Source organism: Myotis yumanensis, unplaced genomic scaffold (genome assembly GCF_028538775.1).
Source record: "Myotis yumanensis isolate MYYU_CA2020_CCGP unplaced genomic scaffold, mMyoYum1.0.hap1 SCAF_10, whole genome shotgun sequence".
NCBI lineage: Eukaryota > Metazoa > Chordata > Mammalia > Chiroptera > Vespertilionidae > Myotis > Myotis yumanensis.
Genome location: NW_027223761.1, coordinates 35,528,279 through 35,554,498, shown reverse-complemented (window position 1 = coordinate 35,554,498; position 26,220 = coordinate 35,528,279). Strand labels below are relative to the sequence as shown.

The window sequence follows — 26,220 nt, the reverse complement described above, 5'->3', positions numbered from 1 at the left end:
TAACCTTGTCCTTACCCCCAACCGCCATGCACTGTGCGGCACACCCTCCTGGGTCTGCAAAAGGCAGGAGTCCAGGGAGAGAGGCAGCCCTGACTCCCCAGGTCGCAAGGGAGTATCTCTTCAACACCCATTAGGCAAGGCACCGAGAGCTAAGACAAAACTGTTCCAGCCAACACACACTCTTGTCCAGCTAGCCCTCTGGTCCCTGCCACTCTGCTCACAGGAGCGTCTCTGCAGCCTCCACTCTGTCTGACATCTGGACCTCCTGGGGCTGCTGGCCCAGAAACCTCCCCCTTGGACAGGAGCAGGTTCCTCTGAAGGCCTCCAGGCCATGCGTACGAAACCAGCGCTCCCCCCATTCATAATGATGGCACATCTAAACAAGTTTTGAATCGCAATAAGTGGCAGGCACACAAGAGTAAACACATAAACAACTTATCACTTTCCCCAGCTCTGCTTTCGCATGCTAAAAGTCTCCCATCCAAGGCAGTAACTGTAAATTCAATAAACAGATCTCGATGCTGAGAGCAGAAGATTCGACACAAATACAAAAGCATTTGGCTGATCATGATAGATGTTTTCCTGGTAGACAACTGATGCTTCATCTATACTCTCATTCATGCTAATGCACTTCATAATAGCTCTTGTGCCAGAGATTGCTAGTTAGAACACCCAAATTATGGCTGGGCACGTGACTATTCAGGAAAAAAAAGAAAGATTGTCTATCTCAGCTTCCCTTAAAGCTAGATGTGACCATGTGATTATGTTCTAGACAATGGGAAGTATGAGAAAGTGCTATGAGTGACTTCCAGGGATTGTCCTTAAAGGGAAGGATGTGCCCTTCTTCTCCTTCCTTTTTCCTGCTGGCTGGAGCCAGAGCAGGCATTTTGGACCACAAATTGGAAGGCTCATATTGAGGATAACGGCAATAAGCTTCAAAGAGTCCGGGCCCCTGATACTGGAACCGCCACACCAGCCCCAAACATCTTAAATGTGAGAGAAAAACACACTTCTGTCCTGCTTAAGCCACTGTTACTCTGGGTCCTCGGTCAACTCACTGCTGAACCTGATTTTAACTGATGGCTCAGGTGACCGCAATGGCTTGATTTGCTTTTTTAGGCATCTTCCTCTACGTCAGTGCCCAACACTGCATGTGGGGCTACTCTGTCCCACGTGTGTGGGCTCCTTTAAGAGGCTGCTTCCATCTAAATCAGTGGTTCTCAACCTTCCTAATGCCGCAAACCTTTAATACGGTTCCTCATGTTGTGGTGACCCCCAACCATAAAATTATTTTCGTTGCTCCTTCATAACTGTAATTTTGCTACTGTTATGAATCGTAATATAAATATCTGATATGCAGGATGTATTTTCTTTGTTACAAATTGAACATAATTAAAGCATAGTGATTAATCATAAAAACAATATGTAACTATATATGTGTTTCCCGATGGTCTTAGGCGACCCGTGAAAGGGTCATTCGACCCCCAAAGGGGTCGCGACCCACAGGTTGAGAACCACTGAAATGGGACATGCGATCCCAGTTCTGAGCCAGAACTTGACTCTGCAAAGGCTCCCTGGGCCCTTGAGTTTTCTTCTTCTCTCTCCTCTCCGCCCTGACCTTTCAGTGTGATACCCACTAGCCAGGTTGCTGGCCTACAACTCTTTCCCAGTGATTCCCAGTTCCTTCTCCTTGTTGCATACATGTAGTGTTTATTTCACAGGGTGGTTTCCAGGTCACTAGCTTCTCTGAACTGCTCTGCTTACAAACCCAGGGGATGGGTCGGGACCCACGCACCACCCCTCCCCCTGCCCTTCCCCTGTAGCAGAGCCCAGCCCACATACATATCCTATGGACTCGCCTTCCTTATTCAGTCTACCCTGAAGCATGGTGGGGAAACAAGGTAAGGGCCCATCCTGGCTGATTTGCCTTCTCAACGTGCCCAGCTCACAGCCAGTCCAGATCTGAGTTAACTGGGGGAGAGGAAGACTCACATAATGCAGTAGCGGATCCTACTGAAAAAGCAGGCTTTGCTGACTAGACAAGACTAATGGCAGCCTGGGGAAGCAGGGAATCAGCTGCATTATAGGGTTAACAAGCCAAGGAACCCACAGCAAAGACACAGAAGCAGGGAGTGCCCAGCTCTCAGCCCCTGGGGGAGCCACACAGGTGGTCTCAGCCCAGGTGGGACCAGAGTGCAGTGCCTCGAGTCTAGACAACATGACAGTTTCTAAACCTTCTTGGGCTCCAGTCACCTGGACAAGCAGGGTGATGGTGCCTGTTTCCCAGGGACCACATGCTTGGGTCCCCTCATAGAAAGACACGAGGACCTCACAGCTTTCCAAATAACACATTATTTTTGGCATCCTGCAGTTGGGGAACCCTTGACTAACCTCTTTGTCATGTGGGGCCTAGAACTGAGCAATCCCCAAGCCATTCTCATGTCACACCTCCACACAGCTCTTCTGGAAGCCTTTCTCCTATCTTTCCCTCCCCTTCCTTTTCCCTGCCTGCCATCTCTCCCTCCCTCTCTCCCTCCCTCCCATAATTTAGAAATAAAGCATTTCCAAAGTTTCACTAGATTCTCAGATTCCAGGTGTACGGAATATTTCATTACACAAGACAAAGATGGGCATGGCACTCCCGTGTGCATGGGAAAGGACTGTCTGAAGCAGAGCTGTCCAACAGAACTTTCTGAAACAAAACTTCTGAACCTGTGGTTTTGAGCACTTGAAATGTACTAGTAGCTAGTGCAACTGTACAAGAAGCTGAATTTTTAATTTTATTTTAGTTCATTTAATCTAAATTAAATAGCCCCACGTGGTTAGTGGCTGCCATCTTGAACACTGCAGATCTAGAGAAGTCAGACAAATAAGCAAATAGCTGTCCTAATATAGATGTAATTATTATTAATTGCAATAAATACCATGGAGGGAGTGGGCAGTGCCCAGTGGGGATGGATAATGGGGGGATTAAACCTTTCCTGGGGGCAAGGGAACATTTTAGAGGGTGGCCCGACTATAGGCATAAAAACAAAACTCTATACAAGGGGAAAAGGCCTGAAAGGAAATACTCCAAAAATCTTTTTTCAAATGCTTTATAATGAATTCATTTATTTATATAAAGAAAAACATAAACTTTTTTAAAAAGTGGGTCAGCACAACACTATATCTTTCTCTCTGAAGCGAAGTAAACTAAATAAAGTTGCTGTTTATTTCTATGTGGGCCAACTTGGTTCTTTTTTCTTATGCAACAGAGTCAGTCAGAGAACAAAGTGTTCCTACCAGGTACTGGAGAAGAGGGGCCGCTGGCCTCAGGACCACTGCCGGAGCCTGTCCTCTGCTACCGCCAGGCCTTGACTTCCACCTGGAGAACCACTGGGGCCCGAGGTCATCACTAAGGCAGGGAGCCCACATTTACAAAGCCCAGCAGTTTTCAAGACCTCTGACCCTTTAGGCCAGTGGTTCTCAACCTTCTGGCCCTTTAAATACAGTTCCTCATGTTGTGATCCAACCATAAAATTATTTTCATTGCTACTTCATAACTGTAATGTTGCTACTGTTATGAATCGTAATGTAAATATCTGATATGCAGGATGGTCTTAGGCGACCCCTGTGAAAGGGTCGTTCGACCGCCAAAGGGGTCTTGACCCACAGGTTGAGAACCGCTGCTTTAGGCTTCCTCAGAATTAAAGGTGCATCAGCCCTGCCTGGGAGGCCGTTACAGCTCATGGCCCTGGTGAGGACAGAGCAGGCCGAAGGTGCTGGAAAAGTCGGTGGATATAGTTGCCGTGATTGCTCATTTCCTGGACTGAAATAAGAACTTCTGAAAAGGAAAATGACATATTTACAAATGCATTCACCAAAAAGGAGGAGGAGGAGAAAGTGGGGCCTCTGGCAGGAAGTTGGGTCTCAGGAGTTTCTGAGCCATCTGTGTCATGTGAGAGCTGTGGCCAATTGCCTCACTCACCTGCCAGAGCCCAACTGTGACAAGGACCCTGGGATCCCGAGAAGGTTAGCCAGGCCCCCTCTGACCCATAACTCTTCATTCAGATGTTTACAGTAACGTCAACGTGGTGTGTACATGGTGCTTCCTGAGGGCCATGCCAGCATCCTGTGCCCAGCGCAGGGCCCGATGGACAGTAGGTGTGAGTAAATGACCGTTGAAGAAAGGAAAACAGGGTACGGCTGTGAGACCTGGGCAAGCTACTTAACCTTGGAGAGCCTCATAGTTAGAATTAAAGCAGCCTGGCTCCCAGTAAAGGTTAGTTAGGCGGGGGCTTATTTTGGACACAACTGGAGAGAACTGAGATCCCACCAAACACAGAGCAATTCCCAGAGACCCCTTGCCTGGATTTAGAGAACTTGCCTTTGGCCAGAGTTGGACCCAACATTCTAGCTTCCACCGGATTCTGTTGGCTTTTCTCAGAGAATACAAGCGCCTCCTTGATTAAATAACCAAGTACAAGCCTCACTCATCCCCAGGCCTCCACCTCCACTCTGGGTCCCGGTGCCCCACCCACATTCCTGAGCCACTCCAGAGCAGCAGCTTCCAGGAGACACTGCTCCCCACACGATGGCCTTCTGGGTAGACAGGCTGCTGCATCCATCATTAGCAACCCCGAAGCCAGCACAGCACCAGGGCCCTGGGCTTACCACCCCGACCCCTCCAATCAGCTCTGTGCTTTGCCTACTTGTAATAGTTTAGAACAGTTAGTTCTCAAGCTATTGACCCAGGACCAACAGTACCTGCTGGATATACAAATTCTGGAGCCCTACTTCCTACCTAGGCAAATACAAATCCAGGAGGTGGGGCTCAGAAACACACATTTTTAATAGGCCTTCCAAGGGATTCTCCAGTTTGAGAATCACCCTGAAGTTCTGCCTGGTTCCTCTTTCTTTTTTCTCCCCCCCCTCCCCCCGCCTTTTTTGAGAGAGAGAGAGAGAGAGAGAGAGAGAGAGAGAGAGAGAAGCATAGAGAAAAACATTGATTAGCTGCCTCCTGTATGCACCCCCAACTAGGGATTACAACCTGGGTATGTGCCCCAACTGGAAATGGAACCAGCAACCTTTTGATGCACAGGATGAAGCTCAGACAACTAAGCCACATCGGCCAGGACTCTTTTTTTTATACCTCTTCCCATGCCCAGATTGGGGCCTTCCTCCTATGCCCCGGCCAGAGCTGGCACTGAGGTCCTAAGCAGGCCCTCTGTCTGCTGCCTGGATTTCAGGCTGACCCCATCTATGTGTACTTTGCCTTCCTGACCCAGCACCCAGGGCCAAGCACTGCTGGATAAGACACCACCCCATAAGCCCATATACACAGCCCCCCTCACCCACCCCCAGCGTGGCTGCAGCCAGGGCCTCCATCACACCCTCCCTGCCTTTCCCTCCCAGAATCCACAGCCAGAGGATCCACAGAGGAGAGAGGAGGGATGGCTCAGAGATGGGAAATGCCTTTGAAAGTCACTGAAAGAAGAAATGGGAGAGACCCATGGAAGGCCCTTAGCAGAAGGAAGAAATGCAGAAGGCTAAGTAACAGCAGGCCCCTGCACTGTCTGTCCCCAGGGTTCCGCCCAAAGCTGCCGGGCTAACTTCTGCCCCCTCCTGAGCCCTTCTATCAGTCCCCCTTTTAAGTTTCACTTTCTGCTCAGCTGCATCCGCTCGCTGCTGGGTGCCAAGGTTGCCTGCCATGTCCCTGATTGCAAGTCCACAAATGTGGCCCAGAAATCCATTTAGCTCCTAGAAATGCATGAGCACATCCCTAAGGGAGCACTGGAGAATTTGCCTCACCAGACACAGCCGGCTGGCTCTGCCTGCCTGATAGGTTGTAATTATACATTGATTACGGCTCTCCCTCTGCACTGTTGGCCCCTGCTCCGCACTTCAGAACCACGAAAGGATCTGTTGGCGAGGGGCCAGTGGAAGTCACCTAGGGTGAGTGGATTTCTCTGTGTCACCACCCCTCTGCTGACACCGCCTCTGCCCCCTCAGCTCAGGTTCATCTGCCCCCTCTATTGGAAGAGCTACGCATTCCCTGCGACAGCAATATCTCTAGAGCTGAAGCTTGTGGCCAGGGCTTCCATTCCTGCCCTATGCCTTGCCTTAGATATCTTCCCAGTCAGCTTGCTCCCCTTTGCCCCAACCCATCCCCAAACGCCACCTGACTGCCCATCAGCCCTGTCTCTTTTCCGAGAGCAGCTGGATTCTAGAGGAAGCACAGTCTCTGTGAGGAGAGGGGGCTGCAGAGATATGGGGGTCAGCAGTGAGTGGGGGGACAGAGGTGGCCTCAGGGGTGCTGTGGTCTAAAATATCTCAAGAAGCACCTCTATCTGTTTCTACAGTGTTTTTCAATGTGCCTTCCATGAAAGACACAAGCTGTGTCTCTTAGCAGGTGTTATATTGGGCGGGGGCGGGGGGGGGGGGAATTTGGGGTCTTCTGTGATCCAATTTATTTGGGACACCCTAGAAGAGAACCAGGCTTTCTTACTGTAAGGTATCATAGCACCTTTAGTATGGTTAATATAGTTAGGTCATCCTTAAAATAGTATTTACAAGTGCATTCACCCTCGAAACTCCATTGGTGTTCCATGGGATGCACTTTGAGAACTGGAGCTCTCTCAGCAGCTGTGTTGGGAGAAGTGTGGCTGGTTCCCTCATGTGGCTTATCCACATCCATCTCTCCTGTAGACGCCCTCCACAAAGGTGGTGTCAATGGGGAGGCAAGAATAGCCAGACTCGAGGCCTGCACGGCCCTGTGGCCCACAGTGTTTGTCTGAGCCTGTGGTCTCCCAGCAGAGGGGCGAGGGCTCTGGAAGGAGCAGGCAGCGAGGAGGGAGCAGCCTGCTGGTCAGGAAGGTCATAACCCTTGAACCCCCTCTCGCAGGCACCCTCCTAGGCTCTTTGAACTCATGTGGCATGAAATCCTACCAACAACCCAGTGAAGTGTATATCATGATTGTCATTTTATAGATGTGGAAACCGAGACTCAAAGATGCTAAGAGGGAGCGGCTCTCAAAGACCTCTTCTCCTGGGAGGAGCGCTGGATGCTGGGGAAGGCAAAAAGCAGAGTCGACAGACTACACCCCTGGAGCCCCTGCCTGCCACACCATCCATGCTAATCAAATGCCAAGGACAGGGCTCCTCTCTGGAAGGCAGGAGGCTGCAGGGGCCTCTTTTATCAGATCGAACTCAGGAGCGTTTTCCTGACATGGTGTAAACATTTGCCAGGAACAGGGCTCTTATCTTCCCCCACCGCAGCTTAATCCACGCTCCAGTGCTTGGAAGTCAGACCGCAGACCGCGATAGCATCGCCCAGGAGTGGGCATGTAAAAACGTGAGTCTAGCAGGCCTCCCCTGTGACAAAACTCACCTGGACTCTGCGTTCCGACTTAAACCTGCTCCGTTTGTTTGGGGGAAATCCAATTATTCTCTGTAAAGTGATTCCTGCACCCCATTGTTCCCAACAGATTTAGTCTTGTGCCTGGCAAAGATAGCCAGGGGCAGCTTCTGCACTTCTAAACACATTCAGGCAGAAACCTTCCCAACCTCCCAGAGGCCTGGAATTCCTGTAAGGAAGAGAGGAAGAGGGAGAGGGCATTCGGTGCCAGAGGGAGGAGAGGGCTCCCACTTGCTCTGGACACTCAGAGCTCGGGGCCTGCTGAGGCCCCAAAAACAGGCAGCCCTTTGCTACATTGCCCCCTCTGGCCACAAACTTTTATTGAGCATCTACTAGGTGCCAAGGGAAGGCTTTCAGAAGCTTCCCTGGTCAACCACATGTACTGTCTTGTGGAGTCTTACTTATAAGTGATTGGACCTGAGCTGATATTTGTGGGCATCAGCTATGTGACACGGTTTACATAGCTGAATCTTCACTAGAATCTTCACTAGAAGGCTATGAGGTAGGCAAGAGTATCCCCTGTTTCTCGAGGGGAGACCAAAACTCAGGGAAGTTAAATTACTCAGGGAAAAAATCACGTATCCATGCTGATCTGTCACCAGGAGCCAACCTCTTTCCTCCTCACCTGTTTTCCTGGGCTCTAAAAGGTTGAACAGCACCAAACAGCCTCATGTTGGATAGCTCCCACTGTCAGAGACATGTCAGAGCAGATCCTGCCTTAGCACCAGCTAATGATGGTGGCCCTGGGGACCCAGTGGAGGCCCTAGTCAACTGTCAGAGACTCTGGTGTCCCCATGGACACCTGGGGAGTGAGTATATTTTTCCATTGAATTTTTTTTTTTAGAGAGAGTGGAAGGGAGAGGGGAGGCAGAGAGAGAGAGAGAGAGAGAGAGAGAGAGAGACATCGACATAAGAGAGACACATCAATTGGTTGCCTTCCACTTGTGCCCTGACCAGGGCTGGGGATTGAACCTGCAACCAAGATACCTGCCTGGAGCTGGGAGCCACTGGATTATGAACGCCCTAGTCTAGACTCTAATGCTAAGCATTGAACAATCATTGGCATGGGAGAGGACTTCCCTCCCTTCCCTATCTATCTTCCCCCACCTCCCATGACTCCTTCTCTTTCATGGGGCTTGTCACTGTTTGTCAATGTATCACCTCTCTGTATGTCTACTTCTTTAGAGGCTACAACCACCACAGACACAATAGCTCCCATGCACATAGCTATCCCAGGGCTAGCACATCCCTGGGACAGAGTAGGCTCTTAATACCTGTCTGTTGGATGACAAATGCACGGAAGCCCAAGGTGTTTGAGAAAATGCAAGAGGGCTCTTAGATATATACACAAGGCACACCTCCTACCCTAGATGAATTCAGGGCACTGTAAGAACTTGCCAATGCAGGACCAGACCCTTTTCAGTAGTCTTTAAGAGTCCTGGAGGACAGGAGAGAAGTCAAGAGATTGGCACCAAGCATCCTGCAGTTCTAAAGAGAGTAAATAAAAAGATTCTAGACTACAGACCTGTGGTGGTATCCATGAGAGATTCCAGGAGTATTACACCAGCAATGATCTGAGCACTAGGAGCCCAGACGGCCCACTGTACTGAATTGAATAATGTCCCCCCCAAATCATGCCCATGTAAAACTTTAGAACAGTGGTTCTCAACCTTCCTAATGCCGCAACCCTTTAACACAGTTCCTCATGTTGTGGTGACCCCAATTTCAGTGTTACAAATTGAACATAATGAAAGCATAGTGATTAATCACAAAAACAACATGTAATTATATATGTGTTTTCCAATGGTCTTAAGGCAATCCCTGTGAAAGGGTTGTTCGAACCCCAAAAGGTCGCGACCCACAGGTTGAGAACCGCTGCTTTAGACCATGACTTTATTTGGAAATAGGATCTTTGCAAATGTAAGTAGCTAAGATGAGGTCACACTGGATTGAGGTGGGCCCTAACGGAATGACTGGTATCCTTATAAGAAGAGAAAACAGAGATGAAGAGACACACAGGTAAGAAGGCCATGTGAAGATGGAGGCAGAGATTGGAGTGATGCATCTACAAGCCAAGAAATACCAGGGACTCCTGACAGCCAGAAGCCAGGAAGAAACAAGAAAGGATTCTTCCCCAGAACCTTCAGAGGATTGTTCCCTAGAACCATAACAGTAGGTATGGTTCTACTGATACCTTGATTTTGGACCTCCAGCCTCCAGAACTGGGAAAGGATTTCTATTGTTTAAAGCCACCCACTCTGTGGTACTTTGTTACAATAGCCCTCCGAAACTAATACATCCACCAAGGACACACCCTACCAGACTTTCCTCATTTTCAGAATTACTAGGGCATAAAGGCAACAGTCACTGCTTCCTGCAAGGGTATGCCTACCTCAGCCAGAGCTTCCTCAGATCAAGGGATAGGTTCCATGGTCAAATGAAACAGCCTAGTTAGGGTGGCACCTACGCTGGACCAAGTAGACCCTTTCTCAAGGAGATGTACTCTTCTCCAAAGAATTCCAGCTTATAACAGGAAAGGCTAAGATCTGAGAGAACTCAGAGCAGGACACCTGAGCGTTAATCTGGTTTACTTTCACGTCCTTGCAGCCCTATAACCTAGATCAGACATAAGCCAAACCAGAAATCAGCAGACCATCAGTGCCAAGTTCAAGGATAAAGCAAATCAATTACATATACTAGTAGTTGATGGAACCTATAAGGTCACCTTGTGTTAACATTTTAGATTTAAAGGAAGAAACTAGGACCCAAAGAAAGGAGAGGCATTTGTTGCCCAAGGACACACAGTGAGGTAGAAGCAGAGATGAACCCAGGATTTCTGCTCCCTTGCAATTGGGGTAAATGTACAAAGCAAAGCTGAGACTCCATCATGTGGTTATGAAGTCAACTATCTGAGTAAGCAGGTTGTGCAGGAGATAAAACTGCACAATTCACATTGTTGCTTTCCTCTAGAATTGCGCAACACACACCCCGCAGTGTGTACATGGCAGCCCGGCCAGTCTCCTGGCTTGCCACCTGTAGGGACTGCAGAAGCACGAGTACATCAGCAATATGGCACCAGTTAGCTCAGGTTTCCATGGGCAACTATAGAATAGACATAACTGCTGGAAAGTGAGTCAGTCTCACTTCTGTGCAAGATAGTTCCCTTGAGGAAAAATAAATAAAGAAATAAGCCTTCTCACTGGCCCTAGCTTGCTGCCTCCACTGAGTGTTTTCGCAATTTGCATGTGGAAGTAGCACCGTACAAGTGCAGACAGTGCCACCAACTTTGCATGATGCCAGCTACCAGCAGCCTGAACTTGGCGGCAGCAGTCAATGGGACTTCCAAAAGAAGTAAAGCAGAACATAGTGCTGTTTGCAGGGAACGAGCATTTTATGATGTGTCCGTGTAAGCCACCGTTATCTTTAGCGAATATGACTGACTGGTGCTATGCAGTTAGGAGGGGCAGAAAAATGTGCAGTAAACTACAGCTCCAAATAAGTTCAAATGTTAAGCTCAGTGCATATCATAGCCTTAAAAAACATAAAGTGTACAGATTTTATTACTAGAAAATCTGTTTCTCCCTCATCCCAACAAATAAATGTTGATCAAATATTTCAAAAATATTAGATAGAAGAGGTGCCACATCATTAGCCTGCTCCAGAGGGTAAGGGGGCTCAGTGAAGCCCCGGTGCTCGACCCGGTGTCTTTCCCTGACAATCCCAGGATGTTGGCAGCAGATGGCCCTTAACTTTTGTCCAGTCTAGCTGTTTCAAGGACCCTAGGATGCCAGAGAGGTGCCTCCAGGTCCCTGCAAGCAGGGTTATGTTGGCTTTTTAAAATGAAATAATTATTGCTCTAACCTAGTCCCCTCATGATAAATGAGGCTATTATGTTGCAGCATGAACATTGTAACCAGAAAGTCTGGATTCAGCTCTTATCTCTTCCGTTTACAAGCTGTGTAACTCTGGAAAAATTACTTAACTGCTCTGTGTCTCCATGACCTCATCTGAAAAGTGGAGATAATAACAGGACCTAGCTCTCAGAGTTGTTGTGAGGATTAAATGAGCCAGTATTTATAAGACTTACAGAATAATGGATAGCACATGCTAAGCACCTGTATAGTAAATGGTAACATGGACTCCTTCCCATGCTCCAACTCCCCCATCCACCCTGTGGGAATATAGTGAAGGCCATCTGTCAGCGGACTGTGAGAACTTGGAAACCTGGCAGCAAACTGGTCCATGAATGGCCAAAAAGGAATTGTTTCTAGGTATGAGCCTGGATTGTAAACAGCTAGTGATTTGATCTCATACATGTGCCCCTGCCCCCGCATGCCCTGTTTTCTATACTCTACAAAACCTTATGCTGGGAAAGTCTGGGTGGTGGCAAAACAATAGCAATGGTCGGTAGCGCAGGTGAGCACAGTAATTCCTAATAAACCCATGTCTTTCACACCAGTCCTCTAGGTCAGTGGTCGGCAAACTCATTAGTCAACAGAGCCAAATGTCAACAGTACAACGATTGAAATTTCTTTTGAGAGCCAAATTTTTTAAACTTAAACTACATAGGTAGGAACATTGTTATTAACTTCATTAGGGTACTCCTAAGGCTTAGGAAGAGCCACACTCAAGGGGCCAAAGAGCTGCATGTGGCTCGAGAGCCAGAGCCGTAGTTTGCCCACCACGGCTCTAGGTTATTTCCTTGGAATCCACAAACAATACAATGAGGTTTTCTGGGACCTCAGCACTTTGCATAAGGGCACTCAGGGACTGTTAGCTGCTAGACTTATTGTTTTGCAAACTCACTACGTAGAAGGAGAATCTGGGACACAGGGAGGCAAAACAATGCATCTGCGGTTGCCCAGATTAGAGCTCAAATCCCTTGACTCAGAGGCTCTGAGGGCCCGGTGCTCTCGTGTCACTGCAGGCTCCCATTACCACTCGTCCTCCAAGAGGATGCGCCAAGGCTCCCGGTGATCACAGAGGATCCCTGTGACCGCTGAGCTTGACACTTGCCAGCTTGAAGTGGGAGCTGATTATTTGTTAAACTCAACTGAAGAATGAATTCAGCGGTGAGTGCTTTGGAGCTACCTGGATTGTCCCCAAAGTGGGCCTGCATGATTGACGCTGGGTGCGGCTGAGGCAGACCGGACAGATGTGGACCTCCACCAGCTGCCCTTCCTCTGCCAGCCAGCACCACCCTGCTCCTCGCTGGGCAAGCCCCCCAAGCAGATGCCCTCACACAGCCACAACCGCTTTAGAAAATACCATATTCCCGAGACTCTCAGATGCTCATTTCTTTCTTACATGTCAATGTCCCTGAAATGTCGAACAGTCTTACAGTCATGTGTACATTTAATGTGGTAGTTTCTTCTTTTTCCTCTGAAAAACTATTATTAAATCAACGACGAGTCTTAAGTCTAAAATCAAGAAAAGACCGTACCTTGTAACAACAGATGAGATGGGATTCTCAATTTTCTCTAGGAAAAGACAAGTGAGAAAGGATGGCTAAGTCCTGCTGTTGAGAGCTGGCACATGCCCCAGCTCATGTGCTTCACATATGTCCAAGGTGTCAGGCTGGGTGAGACTGGGCTGCGGGTGGAGACTGGGCTGCGGGTGGACACAGCACTTGTCCCTGTGGCTGGAGCCTGGGTGTGCCAGGAATGGCCGCTCATCATGCCTGGAACCAGGCAGCGTTTCCCATCCTTCTCCACATACAGCAGTGATGGAAAGTCCAGACCGGGCTCAGAGTTTCCTGGCCTGGAGCCCCAGCAGCAGACAAGCTGCTGGATTCCCCCAGCTTCCCCGGCAGGAGAGCACACTGGAGGTGGAAGGGGGTGACCCTGGTTCCTGCTGCCCCACTGTGACACTGAGGGTGCAGAGCATGGGTCAACGAGACTTCATGGAGAAAACTGTGTCTGCAGGACAGGAGGAGTGAGCCCTGTACCCTGATTATTGTCCGCATGATCAAGGACAACGCCACTTCTCACCTCTGTGCTACAATGTCCCCCTGCCCTGCCAGAGCGGCCATGGGGCACAGAGATGGAAGCACAGCCTGCCTGGGTTTGAACCCCAGCTCTACCGACACTGGATCGCTCTGTGCCTCTATTTCCTCGTGTGGAAAGTGGAGGTGATGGTGATGAGAAGAGCATCCCCCTCTCGGGCTGTTATGAGGAGTAAGTGAGCTATCATAGGTAAAATGCCAGGAGTGTGAACCAGCGCCTAGCATGTTCTATTGAAGCTCTAAGTTGAGTGATTTGAGTGATTTGCTGTTTGCCTGATAAACTCCTGAAAATTCAACCCAATAATCACCTTCAAGAAACCTTCCCCGACCCTACTTCCTCCTCCAGCTGCCTCTGTTTCTTGGATGTAATGTGTGGGAGAAGGGGGAAGGCCGGTCTCTCCACCTATTGTCTTCATCACACTGTAACTGTCTTCTCATTTCCTGTTAGAGAGAGAGCTTCGTAAAGGCAAGGATTTAAGTCTTGATACAGGACCTGGAACCAAGTACACCCTCATGACTGGTGCAGGGGTGGGGAACCTTTTTTCTGCCAAAGGCCATTTGGATATTTATAACATCAGTCGAGGGCCATACAAAATTGTCAACTTAAAAATCAGCCTGCTGGATTTGGTCAGACATTGATTTAACTCACCCCTAAAGCCTTGGCAGGGCAAGTCCAAATGATTTGGGCCTTATACGGCCCTGGGCCGGGTGTTCCCCACCCCTGATTTAATGCAGAGAGAGGCATGGGATGGAATAAAATGGCACAGCATGGAATGGGATGGGTTGGGACAGGATAATATGCAATGGAATGGAACAAGATAGTTGTGACAACATCCTTTCAAATCACAGCATGGACATTTGCTTAATATAACCTTCTATTTGTTAAAATATATTTTTATTTATTTCAGAGAAGAAGGGAGAGAGAGAAACATCAATGATGAGAATCACTGATCGGCTACCTCCTGCACACCCCACACTGGGGATTGAGCCTGCACCCCGGGCATGTGCCCTGACCAGAAACTGAACCGTGACCTACTGGTTCATAGGTCGTGGCTGAACCACTGAGTCTAGAAGGCAACTCTAGAAGGCAATTCACCAACTGGTACTCAGGGTCTTTAAGGCCTGGACTAAGCAGGTCTTCTTGGGGACATGGACCTCTGCCAGTCCTCTGGACCCCTCCCATGGGAGCAGCCTCCTTCAGAGCCAGCAGGGAGCTCAGCTCCTGACCCTCTCGGGCTGAAGGCTCCATGCAGGGCACTGACCCGGTCAAGCAGCCACTGGCAGCTCTGCCTGCCTGCCCACCTTGCAGGTGCTGACACCATTTTCCTGGGACTTCAGACCTGATTGGGTCTTCAAGGAGGGGAACTACTGAGATTCCTGCCAGGCCTTTCCTGGGGAATCCCTCCTGTAGCCTTCTTGCTGGGAGAAAGGTGTTGTTGCATGACATTCCACAGTGCTGTCACTGGGGAGCTGACAGGCTCACAGCTCGGCTGCCCGAGGAGCCTTTCCTGCAGAGGCCCCTGGGTTGACACTCTGCCATGAAAAACTCATTTTATTTAACCTTTCTTTCCGTTCTGGCATTTTAACAAAAAAGTCACTTAGGGCCTGGAGTGAAAAATACATGTTACTAGAACAATGCATAGCCCAAATACCAATTGCCTTTTCTTATCAATGCTTGGCTCATTTATCATCTTTATTAAAAATCCATGAAGAAACAGCAGCCTCAGAAACTGCGGGTGCCTCTTTCAGGGAGGTGACAGGGAAGTCTGGGCTCCCTGAGAGCAGCCACTTTCTCTTCACAGCAGCTCTGGAGAGTCTTTCTCTACCTCCACCTGCCCCCCCCCCCCTCCCCCCACCACGCATCCCCACACTCTGGGGCCAAACATCAATGCTTCTCCTATGAATGAAGCACCATGTTGTAGGGAAAGGAATCCTACAGTTCTGGATTCGAATCCCTGCGCTGGTCTTTATAAGCCAGCTGACTTGGGGCAAGTTACGTAAGCTTTTCAACACTGTTTCCCAGTCTGCAAACAGGGTGAGGGGACTTGCCCATGGTCACACAGTGAGTAAGAGCGGGGCAGGGTTCTGGCCAGGCATCCAGGCCATCTAAATGCCTCCACAGCCCACACTCTTAATCCTTCCTCTTTAATAAAGATGTGGGGGTCACTCCTCTAGGCGCTACATCTTCTAGGAGGCAGAATTGGGGCCCTAGGAGTTGTCCTGGAAACATCCCTATCTCTGCCAAGTTAGCCTCTGTCCCTCCTCAACCCCACAGCAAACAGCACAATTTCAAAGCTCCATGCATGGTCCCATATAGACTTTTACAAATAGCAAAATATGTCAGTAGATGAGCAAATATTGTATTGTCCTATATAATAAAAGGGTAATATGCAAATTGACCAAATGGCACAATGACCAGTTGCTATGACACGCACTGACCACCAGGGGGGCAGATGCTCAATGCAGGAGCTGCCCCCTGGTGGTCAGTGCGCTCCCACAAGGGAGTATGCTGCTCAGCCAGAAGCTGGGCTGACAGTTGGTGAGCACAGTGGCCTGCCTCTGTGGCAGCACTAAGGGTATTTGTGGGGAGCGGGCCTAAGCCAAGTCAGTCGGACATCCCCCAAGGGCTCCCAGACTACAAAAGGGCACAGGCCAGGCGGAGGGACTCCTCCACCTCCCAAGTACACGAATGTCGTGCACCGGGCCTCTAGTTTATTATGAAATCCCATGGGAAGAAGAAACAATCACAAATTAAGTGCATCCAAATACTAAGTGCCATGCCTTTAGTCCTCATTTTGATGATGGGCACCCTGAGGCTGAGGGAAGCTATTTAACCTGGGTTATGTGGAAGAAAGTAGCAAGACAAACTTGACCTTGGTCTGCCAAGCTTGGGGCACAGGCTTTCTCTCCACGTCACTCTGGCTGAGGCTTTGTTCGCTCCCCTGTGGTGAAGATGGAGATGCAGGAGCTGCCCGCTTCCTCTGTGTGCTTGTTCTCTCCCTGCCTTCTACAGTTTGCCATCATTTTCCGGATGTTTCCTGCTTAAGCCTCCCCCCTGTAAATCAGTCCCCCACCCCCAGCTCAGGAGGCACTCCCTGACCCCCACCCCACCCAGCAGCAGTGCCCTCAGGTCGAAGGAGAGTAAATGTCCAAATTGGTCCTCCTCGAGCATGTGGCTATTGGTCTCATGCCGCCCTGGGTCTGGGGACTAGGCTCTTCCTGACTTTGCTCCCACGGTGCCACTTCAGCTCAGCCTGCAGTCTGTTCTTTCCAGAAGCCCAGTTCCAGTAGTCGAAATAGGGCCCCTTGGTAAAGGAACAGCCAATAGCTGGAAGACAGGCTCTGCTGCCTTTAACTGCATCACTAAAGAATGCCTCTGGACCGCTCCCAGCTGGGAGCCCTACCATCACAGCCCGGGTAGCTTCCAACTTCTGAGGCTGAACATTTAAGTCAGAAAAGGATTTAAATGCTCAGATTCAACTGACACAGTGTCTTCCATCTGCAAGTAGTGGGCTGGGCACAGCCGTAGGGGTTACCTCATTTGATGATCACTGTATCCCCATTTCATAAGTCAGAAAACTGAGGCTCAGAATATTGACTTAGCTTGTGGTTGGGGGTGAGGGGTCACACAGCTAGTAAGTGGGATTCAAACCCAGAGCTTCTGATGCCAAGCCCAGCACCCAGCCCTGCCTCCCAACACCACACTTTTGTGGAAACTATTCTGAGAAATCAAAGCAACTCTTTTCTATCCAGAACTATAAATATCCAGAGACAGGGAGATGAAATGAGATGAGAAAACACATTCTTTCCCAGGACTTGAGAGCAAATTCTTGCAAAACTCCTAAATAGCATTTTGAATTCTGAAAGCAAGAAACTGTCCAAGCAGAAAAAATTTAAAAAAAAAGAAAAAGCAGAGTGCAGGAGATAAGCGTCATGCTGATTTGCCATTGGGAGCATCATGGCTTGTACCAACACCCTGAAACCAGAAAAGACCTACCCAACACTGACTACCAGAGAGGCATGTGCTAAATGCATGTTAGCTTGTTTAACCCTTACAACAGCCCCACGAGGTAGGTACCGGCATTACTAACCCATTCTATAGTTGGAGAAACATGAGCGGTAAAATAACTTGCTCAAGGTCACAGAGCTTGTAAGCTTTCAGCCGGGATGTGTGGCTCCAGAGCCCAGGTTTGTGACCACTGTGCTCTACTATCAGCCCCGCTTAAGAGGCAGCACACCCCACTCTCTGCCAGGACCCCATTCTAGGTCCTAAGAGGACAAACATATCCCTGGGAATCTACATTCTACTGTCAACTCCTGCTGGGAACCCAAAGCCAGCCCTACATTCCCACTCTCCAGAAGGCTGGTGGGTAAGCACTTGGAAGAGCCGACCTAGAGTAAATACCTAACAGCTGCACTGCTTAGGTCCCTGGGGTCCTCTCTTTCTTTCTTCCTCATGGCCCCATGCATTTCCTCTGCCCTGTGTGAGGGCTGGGAGATTCTTTTGTCTCACATGTAACCCTGAGCCCTGGCCAGTGTGGCTCAGTTGGTTGGAGCATCACCCCATGCACTGGGAGGTCAGGGTTCAAATCCCAGTTAGGGCACATGACTAGGTTGTGGGCTTGATCCCAAGAAGGGTGTCTATGGTAGGCAACTGATTGGTGTATCTCTCTCACAGTGATGCCTCTCTCTCTCTCTCTTCCCTCCCTCCATCTCTTCCTCCCTAAACAAATAAATAAATAAATTCTATATACCAGTATATAAAAAGCCAGTGACCAGAACACTGTAACAACTGGTTGTTATGACACCCACTGCAGCCAGTGAACTGGCCTGATTGTGGGTGGGGCCAGCGGTGGCCAACCTCCTGCAGCCCCTCCCTGTGGCCAGCCCCACTTCTGATCCCCCCCCCCCCCTACCCTATAGGGGGTGGGGCTGGCTGGCCAACCTCCTGCAGCCCCTCCCCTCACCCGGCCCCACCCCAGATCAGCCCCCACCCCACCTCTATTAGGGGCAGGGCCGGTTGGCCAACCGCCTGTGGCCCCTCCCCCTGGTCATCCCACCCCCGATGGGCCCCTACCACCCCACTCAGCCCTTGGCCCCTAGCCCCAGCCAGCTCTGCCCCTGATCGCGCCCCCCCCCCCTCTGCCCCCGCACACCAGTAGTTACCACCCACGGCCCCCCGCCCCCCCCCCCCCCCCCCCCCGCAGCTGGCCCTGCCCCTGATCAACCCTCCCCACACCAATTGGGGGCGGGGCCCGTTGGCCAACCACCTTGTGGCCCCTTCCCCCCGCTGGCCCGGCCCTGATTGGGCCTCAATCGGGGTGGGCCAGTTGGCCAATCTCCTGCCATCTCCTCCTCCGGACAGGCATGGCCCAATGCACCCCAATCGGGCTGGGCAGGCCGGACACCACCCGCGCACAAATTTGTGCACTGGGCCTCTTCCCATCAAGTGAGATGGTGCTCAGCCCACAGTGAATGCTTCCTTTGTCCACTACCAATGCCCCTGGCCACATAATGGTGGCTGGGAACCCCAACTCCAAGCAATCACCAATGACTGACACAGTCTGGGGCAGAAGCGGTGAGGATTGAAATGGGACTCCTGGCTTCAAAGAAGCAGTGCTGGAGGCAGGGAGCGGGTGGGCTTGTGGCCTCCACCATGTGCCCTGTATTCCTCGCTCTATCTCTTTTCATTTCAGTCCCTATGTTACAGTAGTTTAAGGACACTTTGAAATTACCCACCATGAGGGTAAGTAACCCAATCACAGGCACTGGGAAGGGAAGAGCTGGAAATCCCTTGAGGTGACCCTGGGAATAAGAGAGAAGCCCTTGAGCCATTTAAGAATCTATTCATTCATTCAATAAACAAGGATTGTATATTAGGTACCAAGGAGGCCTCTACAAACTAGTGGGTGAGACCAACAGAATATGAGTCAATGCATTAGTGTGGTAAGTGCTCTGCTGTTGGAAAACCCACTGGGTCTCAGGGGTTTAGACAATTAGATGGTGGGTAAAGGGTCTTGGGAATGGGAAGTGAAAAAGGCTTGGGCGGCTTCCAGAAGGTGGTGCTTGCTCCAAGTCTTCAAAGACGAAGTGTGGAGAGACATGCGGGCAAAGGAAACTGCGGGAACGAAGATATCTGGGGCATGAATCCATGTCACACATCAAGCAGCTCCACAGAGCCAGGGGTTCCAGGGAAGCGACAGGACATGGGGATGGAGGGAGCAGGGACATCAGGCCATGGTTCCGCCCCATATATTTTCTCATTCCACGGCATGCCCATTTTATTGTGACTGAGAAGAACAAGAGGCACAGACAGTCACATTTCAAATTTCTGTGCAGACTTAGCATCCTTCATGTCTGTTCACATTCCAACAGGGAGCCTCTTGTCATTGTGTGGAAGGAACATCCATAAGCTAGGGATCATTTACGCGTTTTCTAAACATAAAAAACATAGGCAAAGTATGAGCCCCGAAGGGCTCCTGGATTACAGAAATGTTAACACACAGGTTAGCACCCCTTTTCTTAAAGGGTCAGGTCGTAAAGTATTTCAGGCTTTGTGAGACTTACAGTTCCTGTCACCACTACTCAATTCTGTAGCTGTAAGCACAACCATAAACCATACGGAAGTTTCTGCGTGTGGCTGTGTTCCAAGAAAACTTTATTTATGAAAACAGGCAGCAGGCAAAACGTGGCCCCTGGAGTCGACCCCTGCCATAAAGAACATCCTTGCACCCAGCAGGGAAGTATGAATAAGAATCATGCATAATAGTAGTGTAGTGGCATTAATTTTCCTGAGTGTGATAAGTATATTGTGGTTCTGCAGGAGAATGTCTTTGTTCTTAGGAGATACATGCTAAAGTGTTTAGGGGGCATAAAGGCTATAATTCTCTGGTAGTTCAGGGAGATCATAAATATACGTAGAAAGAGAGATAAGGCAAATATGAAATGTGGCAAAATGTTAAGAATGGTGAAAGCAGGTGAAGGGTATATGGATGTCCCTGGTACTAATCTTGCAACTTCTTTATAAGTTTGAAATAATTCAACATAAGAAGTGTGAAGGAAAAACAAGGCAAGCCGCTTCAGGGGATCAGAAGGTCCCCTGAACAGACTGCCCTGAATGCCCTCAGCCTCCTGAGCCCTCTGACCTGACCTGGCCCAGGCCTGTCCTTCTGCAGAGGGTGCAGGGTCGCTTCTGATCCTGGGCCTGGCCTTCCTGGTTGCTTATGCAATGCCAGGGAAGGTTATTTGAATGCAAAAGTGGGTGCAGGTTCTTGGCTCCTTCTCAGGGCTCTTTTTGTTTGAATGCTTGTTTTTCTCACCCCACAGCCTGGAGACCGGCTTCCTGTTGACTGGCCTCTGAAGCGGTGGAAGAATAAGCAGCCCTGAGAGCCCTGGGCGCTCCCGGCATGGGAGTTCCTGCAGAAGACGCTCGGGGGAGCAGCCACTGACCAAGGGAGGTCTTGAGCACTGTCCCTCTGATCAAAGGCCACCTGGAACTCGCAGGTGCATGGTGTGACCCTCTCTGCTGTTTAAAAGGTTGTCGGCAGCACTTTCCCAAGTTACCCAGATCCGAAACTACAATGACCCCACTGCAGAGTGATTTACTAATTCTTGACATATGAGTAATCAATACCATGAAGAGCACTAACACCTCCATTAAAGTAGGCACCCATTGATTTTCATTGGGAAGGTAGAGTTGTTTGGAGGCCCAGTGTCTCAAATTGCTTCTGTTTTGATTTTTTATCTGTCAAAGCAATACCATAAAGTCCAGAATGTACAACTCCTGGAAGGGAGAGGGGGAGAGTGGTGGGAATGACCACTCCAGGCCTCCCTCATTGTAGTTTGGGATCTGGGTAACTTGGGAAAGTGCTGCTGACAACCTTTTTAACATGTCAGCGGCTCCTGGTCAGCAGAGAGGGTCACACCTTCCAACTCCCTGCAAAGCACGGCCTTAAAGCAATGTCAATCAGTGGTGCTCCTTGAGCCTCCCTGGGCACCAAAGTTGGCCGACCTCACCAGGGGATGCCCATCACTGCCTCTATAAGCCAGCACAGGCCCACCTACTCTACTGGGGCAGAAAAAGGAAAACAGAAGTCCCTCACGAGGGATACATGGCATTGCTTGAGTACCAGGGCATAGACTTGGCATAGACTTTCTTAGCTCTTTTAAGAGTTAGAATCCAGAGACCTTAAAGCATCTATCTATCTCCAAAGAAAATGTCCTACAGAGATAAGCACCATGCATGTCTTCCACCAATTCCCCCCTAACCCTCTTTCTGGTAGATATCAGTCATTTGCAATTAACCTCACCCTTGTCTATAAGATAATTTCCCCTTGCCTTGTGACTTACAAACCCCTCCCCCCGCCCCGTTATCAAGCTCTGTCATGTGACTTCTTTTGGTCAATGAAATGTGAGCAGATGTGAAGTATGCCAAGTCTGAGCAGAAGTTTTAAATGTGACCTGGCCCAGCCTCTTGTTCTTCTCAACTGCAATAAAATAGTCACGTTGCGGAATGAGAAACGTCTATGGAGCAGAACCACAGATGATGCAAAACCCACATGCAACACGGGAAGAAACAAACCTTTGTTTTGTAAGCCACTGAGATTTGGGGGCTGTTTGCTATGCAGCCCAACTTAGCAACCAGTGCTCTTAGCTCATTCCCAACGACTCTAGTCGGGAGAAAAGAAGAAGGCCTAATGTTTCAACACCACCACTGGGGGTCTCAGAGCGGATATCCCCCCTTTTCCTCTCCTGCAGAGGCTCCACACCAAGGCTGATGGACATTCAAGGTCTAAGACACAGAGCTCAATATACAGGAGCGAGTCCTGAGGTTGGAATGCTGGACTCCATTTCCGGGGAAGGCACTCCTTAAACCATGAGTCTCCAAGTCACTCTCCCTGTCTCAACTGATCAGTGATTTTCAAACCCAGCCCTGGATTCCTCAGAGAAGTCTCAGCAGACAGCTGGGGTGAGAAGAAGCCTGTGGCCAGTGGGCCCTCATCTCTTATTTTAGCCAGATCAGTTCTGCTTTGATCTGTTAAACTTATTAGGTTTCCAGGTAAGATTTTGTTTGGCGGGGAATTCTATGACAAACGCATTTCAAAACCTTTGACCATGTGATTAATGCACTGTGAGTCTTCCCAATGCCCAGCTTCTTGTGCATTCTGTGGTCACCCACTTCCTTGTCGCTGTAGTTAAGGATTTACTAACACTCAGAAGGCAGCCAGTGATGACTGACTGGCAAGCAAGAATAGAAAGAGGTACATTCAGAACAACTCAACCAAGAGCTACGAAATAGTTGCCTCTAGTTCTGGACTTTGGAAAGCTAAAGAAAACTCAGCTCAGAGATGCTACTATGGAAGGAAGCCCAAAGTCTTAGCTTTCCACTTGAGGTTTATCTTCTGCTTAGAGTGTGTAAGACCACCACCTGCCCTAACCGCAGCATCCCAACTAGAAAAGGGTCCTTCGGGATAAGAGTCATACCTTTAGATCACATTACACAGCCAGAGTGCCCTGGAAACTGTATCAGGGTGTGGAACTTTGCTACGGTATTTGTTGATCCGAATTCAGAATCTCACCTGCCACGCTCCCTGCTTTCTGTTTCACATTCTCTCTGAATTCTTTTTTAAAAAACTCTGGTTTCACCCTGGCCAGGTTGCTCAGTGGTTAGAGTGTCGGCCTACACACGGAAAGGTTTCGGGTTCAATTCCTGGTCAAGGGCATGTACCTTGGTTGTAAGTTTTACCTCCAGCCCTGGTAGAAACACATGTGGGAGGCAACCAATAGATGTGTTTCTCTCACATTGATGTTTCTCTCTCTCCCCCTTCTCTCTCCCCACTTCCTTTCACTCTACCTAAAAGCAATGGAAAAATATCCTCGGGTGAGGATTAAACAAACAAAAAACTCTGGTCTCAGGGAGCACATAGGCCATAGGGCCTCTCCCCAAGAGGCCCTCCTGGTTTCCCAAAGTCCCTGTAGGGGGACCACATCCTGAGCCCAGAGGAATAGGTCAGAATCTTGACAGTCAGGCCTTCACCACACCAAGGGCCACATCCCATCTGCCCAGGAAAATTGCTTCCTCAAATGACTGAATGATGCTCAATGGGATGAGAGTCCATTCTTCCACCCACCACAGACCGTGGGACAAGGAGGGGTCTGGATACCAGTGCACAACCAGCGGTGACCGTGACCTACGTTCAAGTTGCTGGTAAGTAGGCAAGCAGGGCAGAGATGAGACGTGGGGATCAGAAAATAGGACACGAGGTTGCTGGAGCAGCCAGAGGAGATTAATTGAAACCGTCAGAAGCTGGTCCATGGAGAGAGGAAACTCTCAGGAAAGAAACTCTGGCTCGGGGAGATTTGTATAAGAGGGGCATGAGCTGAGCAGGCTGCTCGGGAAGGAAAGGGCCTGCCGGATGGGAAATGCAGCCTGGATTTGTCCTGGCTGGGAAAACGCACGGAAAGGGCCTACATTCCGCCGTGAGCAGAGGATGTGTGATGAGCTCAGCTGGGCTGAGAGTCGGTGAGGGTAAGCCCTGGACTGTGACTGGAAGAGTGCACCCCATCTCATGGATCAGTATTTGCCCCAAAGAGCTTAGCACTGGGCTGAGCACACAGTATGAGATTTAACCTGTTGGACTGAGTCTACCATGAACCACTCTAGCAGCCTCCCTGCTGCTTTCTTGCTCCCACACCCCTAGTCTCCACCCTGCAGTTAATGGAACCTTTTAACACCGCTAATCTGTAAGTCTCCTCCCTCCTTACATGCCCCGGCTGGCCTGGCATTGCCCACATCTGCTTGCCTCTCCCTGCAGCTCAACCCACCAGGCCTTGCGTGATCTATGCCTGCCCACAACTCCAGCCTCATCTGGCCTCCTTCCCTTCACACCCTAGGTTCCCTGAATGCACCAAGCTCTTTTCCTCCTGGGGGACTTCCATTTTACAGATGAGAATATTGAGGCTTAAGACAAATTTAGTTGCTTGCCCAAGAGCACATGGCTAGCGAGTGTCAGACACACTGATCCTTGACCCACGTGTTTAGCCACCCCCAACACAGCAACATTAGGACACCAAATGGAAAGGTCCCAGGGATGTGTCTTTGGAGAATCGCCTCCTGACTCTGCAATGGAAGGAGGCAACCAAGGAGCCTGCAATACCTTTCCTCCATGTGCTGGGGAACAAGGTTATTTGGTGATAAATGTAGCTCTTCAAAATTAGTGCCACCTTCTGGGTCTGGGCTCTGTGTTTCCAGAGTTCCCCAAGGGTCTAGTCCTCCCAATGACTGGGTCAGATCAAAGTCAGAGGAAGTGCCAGGTGAATTCATGTTCCTCTGGTGATGGATGCCTTTTCCTCGGCACAGAGACTGTGCTGTGGGTGGGATGCTGCACAATTTCAGATCAACCAAGTCCCCAGGGGCCCTTTGCAATGTGTGCTCTTGGGCAAGCAACTGAATTTGTTGGCTTTGGCAACCTGCTGTCAATTAACTGTGTGCAGGCCAAACATAATATCTTAACAAAGAATGGTTCAATTCAGTTAACATGGACTTCCTCCACAGAGCCCATAATACCTAAGGAGGTTATTCAATCTGCAAAGGAATCCAATGACCTGGAAAAATAATTGGTGTGTGGTAAAGTGACCATTTTCTTCAGCTACATCTCCACAAGTTTCTACTTAGCCTGTGGATGGCACATTTTCCTGGGTTGCATGCGGTGAAGGTGTTTGTTCATTCCAGGATCCCTGCCCTGTCCGTCTATCCTGGGATGACTGTGACCCCAATACTGACTGGGCATCAGTTGGAATCCCTTGGAAGGCATTTTGCAATACAAATTTCCAGGCTCCACCGTTGGAGATGCTGACTCAGCAGATCCGGGGTGGGGCCCAGGAATCTGTATTCCCCATGCAAGCAGGCCTGTAGAGCAGTGTTTGGACACCATCATCAAGTAGTGGTATAGACACTATTGTCATGCTGTGTCTTACAGGGATCCAGGCTCAGCCACTCCTTCCTGTGAGATCCTTGAGTATGTAACATCTCAGCCTCAGTTTCCTCATCCAGAAAAGGAGTGCACCCTACTTGGCCTTTGGGTAGCTCATAGGGACAAGGCAAATGATATGAGTGAAATAATAAAGTAACTAACATTCATAAATTATTGACTATACGCCAGGCACCATTGAAGCACTTTGCCTGCGTAACTCAGTCTTCATAAAATATCATATGAGGGAGTTATTACTGTTACCTTTTTTTAATTTTCACCAGAGGATTGTGGATATTTTTCCATTGGTTTTTAGAGAGAGAGTGAAAAGGAAGGGTGAGAGGGACAGAGAGAGAGAGAGATTGAGAGAGAGAGAGAGAGAGAGAGAGAGAGAAAAGCATCGATGTGAGAGAGTCAGAGGGAGCGAGGATCAAACCTGCAGCCCAAGTACATATGTGCCCTTGACTAGGAATTGAACCCGAGACCCATTGGTGCACAGGCCGATGTTCCAACACACCAGCCAGGGTCATTACCTCTGCCTTAAAGATGAGTAACTGAGGCGCAGAGGGGCTGGCTAGGCAACTTGTCCAAAGTTGAGCTGGGGACATAAGTTCAGCCTCAGTCCAGGGCCCAAGCTCCTCTCCAGCCCCACCCATGGAACCGGGCAAGTGGTGCATATGTGAGACAGCAGCTCTGCCTGCAGGCTTCCTGCCCGTCCTGCACTGACAGCATCAGGACGTGAGTTCTGAGCCCAGGAATGGGACAGGAGGAGCCCTGACATTGAACATGGTCAGCCCATGCCCTTCTGCAGGAGGACAAGGAACAGATGGCTCTGGGGTGACCTGACCTCC

At 49.6% G+C, this 26,220-nt stretch overlaps 1 protein-coding gene across 3 annotated transcripts in view; it reads right to left on the bottom strand.

Moving 5' to 3' along the window:
• The window catches only part of GALNT18 (polypeptide N-acetylgalactosaminyltransferase 18), a 293,469-nt gene that overhangs the window by 227,076 nt on the left and 40,173 nt on the right, over positions 1-26,220 (bottom strand). The window lies entirely within an intron of this gene.